Genomic DNA, 3,540 nt, shown 5'->3' with positions numbered 1-3,540 from the left:
TTCATTTCCAAGTTTCCCTGGAAGCTCTGTATAACCATGCCATTATTTTCTGGGAAAAGGATTTAAATGCAGAATTTTCAAAAAAGGCCCTTGCCATGGATTGAATGGGGTTCCCCAAAAGTATGTATGATCTTGGCTAAAGCATGATTCTCGGGACAGCATCATTATCTTCTGTGTTGTAAATTCTAAGCTCTGGGATATTCATGAGGGAACTCTGGTGGAAGGGTCCATGAAGGAGTTGTGCTGCTAGCCCAAGGGCAGCAGCTCTCGGAGAGAAGGTGAGAAAGTCCTCCTTTATGATATGTAGCTAACTTTGTGGCAAAGATTGAGTGATGGTTTTAATGAGGCAACATTAGAGGAATTATAGAACAGTGTAGTCATCCTCCATGACGTGATATGACATATGATCAGCCAGTCAGTTTAAAAGGATCAGAGTGAGATATAGCACTTAATTTTCAGCCTTGAGCTGATGCACGAGGAATTTTCCTGGGGTATAGCCTGTAACTCTTTATCTTTCATGAGATTGGACATGAGCAGAAGGGTGGGAGGACTTCTGTTATCCCTAAGAAAGAAAACAAAGAGTGGAGTACATTCTTTGGATCCCAATTCTTGTGCTAGAAATCTCACACTGGGAAAGACCAGGACATGCAGAGCTAGTTTTTCAAGGAATGCTTGGCCTACAGATTCCAGAGGCAAGAAGGAACAAGGGCCTTCTTGCAGAACTGACCAAGAGCCAGCCTTCTGAAAGCCAATTTTTAGCCTCATAGATTGTAGGAGAATAAATTTCTGTTTAAGTGCCCGTCAACAAACAAATGGATAGAGAAGCTGTGGTATATTCACACAATGGAATACTATGCTGCATTGAAAAACAAGGATCTCATGCAATATTATTCAAAATGGGTGACCCTGGAGGGCATTATGCTGAGTGAAGTATCTCAGTTACAAAAAAACAAATACTGCATGGTGCCACTGTTGTAAAACAGGACTGACCTTGGGATCAGGGAGAAACTGAGAAAGATGGGTTCAATAATGTATGCTGCATTGAAACAGATGAAGGAGAAAACGGTTTAAAAGGCATATGTGATTAGGTATTTTTGTCATGACAGGAGTCTAGAGCGAAGGCTACATGGTGGAGTGGACCTGGGGGAGGGTTTGTAAAACAATGAAAGAGTTTTACTATTCCAAGAGGGTAGTGTACTAGGGGAGAGGGGTGGGGGGAGAAAAGTGCAACAATGAATGAATGGAAATCCAAAGTCTCTGTAAATTTTTACTGAAATTAATAATAAATTTAAACAAAACAAAACAAAAGACAAGACTCTTTTCTAGCACCACAGCTTGAAGACACCTATTCTTCTGTCATCCTTAGTCATTGTCCAACTCTCTGAAACATAACAAGTAATTGAGAATACTGTGGCCTGGATTAGGTGCACCTTTGTCTCTTGAATGACATCTTTGCTCTTCAGCACTCTGGAGAGGTCTATGACAGCAGATTTTCCCAATGCAATTCGTCTTTTGATTTCCTGATTGCTGGTGTTAAGAGTGGTGATTGTGGATCTGAGCAAGATCTACAGCCTCAATCTTCTCCATCTAATATTGTGTTTCCAGTTGGCCCAGTGGTGAGAATCTTTGTCTTCTTTATATTACTGTATTGTTGTTGTGTACTGTAGAGGTGGAACTGACCCATCAGCAGACTCTCCAGCCAGTTTTCAGAGGCAGTTTTTGTACAGGAGGAGATTGCCTATCTTTCTCCCTTGGAGCAGCTTGTGGTCTTGAACTACTTGCCTTTGGGATTGCAGCATAGCATCTTGCCACTGGGTCACCAGAGCTCCCTTTATATACTGTATACTAGGTGTTATTTAGACATTTGTACAGGTGGGTAGTGGTCAGAGATTGAATGGAAATGAAAGATATCCTAGAAATTAAAAGGTTCTGGTGAAATCTTTCAGGCTAGGAGATACTGTCAGTAAATGGACATATAAGCCCTTGAATAGAATCCCATCCTTAACAAAATGAGCTTAACAGAGTTGCTTGAATGCAATCTTCATTTGTTAAGAAAAGTGCTGCTGAAATGGTACCTCTTAAGTTAAAACTGCTGCTAAAATAAAAGTGCAGAGGCAGGAAAATATGTGGTTTCCAAACATGGTTTATTTACAGATTGGTGAATTCTTTAGAAGAGATGATTTAATAATTGATTCCTTCTTTGTTTTGAAAAAATATAGTATTTTGTATAGTATTGTATGCCTTTCTTTTAGGCAAAGTAACTAATACTGAAGCATTCAAGGGTGCAGTACTATATGACAACAAAGGCCTATTCTGAGGGAGAAAAAAAAAATAATACAGTCAGCTATTATACAAGACCCACAGTTGATGGCAAGCAACTTAAAGGAATCAAGTTTTCTCTAAAAATTACGGCAGTGGTGCTTCTCATCAGCTCTGTTCTCTGCCACTGCCATCTCTGTGTCTACTGCCAGGGCTTCAAAGAATACTTTGTTCTATCGATTTTCTTGACTTCTAGCAAAAGACAAACAATGATGCCTTGCTTCTCCCTGTTTACCCTCTAATATTTCTAAATGCAGATTTGCCTTTGTGCTTCTGAAAGAGCCAGTTAAAGACAAAAGTAGAATTTAAACCTTCTTTCTCACTGTTCTTTCTGTACAAACTTGGGACTGAAGTAATACGACAATTCTTTCCCCACCCCCTACTCTTGTTATAATGTATTGTCAAGCCAGAACAAGCTCATAGCTAACCCTCCAGTGGACATTCAGAGACAGTAGATGGCATGGGAGGAGATTGTCCATCTTTCTTCCTCAGAGCAGATTGTTAATTCAAACGATATACCTTTGGATTGGCAGCACAGTTCAACTCCTTACCACTAGTTTTGTTTTGTTTTCTTCCTTTCTCTCTCTCCCCCCCTTCCCTCTGCCCCTCCCCTCCCCTCCTCTTCTCTCTCCTCCTCTTCTCTTCTCTTTTTCTTTCTCTATCATTCTTTCTGTCTTCTCTTTTTTGGAAATAGTTTGTTGGTAGATGAGAAGGATCGTTTTGTCTTTAGATTGGAACTAACCTTATGATAGAGTGAAAAAAAGAAAGAAAATGTATTTAAAATTCTACAGTAAGGATATGTAGGCAATGTTTCTAGCCATAGAAGTGAAAGAAAATGCTAGAAGACTCTTATCAACCAGACTAAGCATAATGTTAATGAGTCAAAACAAGTCATCTTGTGTAATCCCCTTAGGGCATACTTCCCGGTGTTCTTCTTGCCCCGCACCTCGAAGCGTCCCACATCTGTTATAGCTAGGTTCAAGGTACGCTTGAGGTAAAGTCTTCCACAGGATGAGTGGTTCAGACACTCTTGTGAATGTTTTCTGGTCCAGACCATATATTTCCAACTCTGCCTTTTACTCAGAAGCTGACACAATGTGCAGGTGCTTAGGGGAGGCTTTGAAAAGATACTTGTAGAACATAGTGCATAAGACCATTATTGTGAAAACAGAAGGATAACTAGTAAGAAGTTCATGAAATTCGAAGAACCAGGGGGCTGAA

The sequence above is a fragment of the Elephantulus edwardii genome, unplaced genomic scaffold (assembly GCF_000299155.1).
Source record: "Elephantulus edwardii isolate Elephantulus edwardi_28Jun2011 unplaced genomic scaffold, EleEdw1.0 scaffold00552, whole genome shotgun sequence".
Lineage (NCBI taxonomy): Eukaryota > Metazoa > Chordata > Mammalia > Macroscelidea > Macroscelididae > Elephantulus > Elephantulus edwardii.
The sequence above is the reverse complement of the archived record's forward strand: the minus strand, read 5'-3'. Positions refer to the sequence as shown.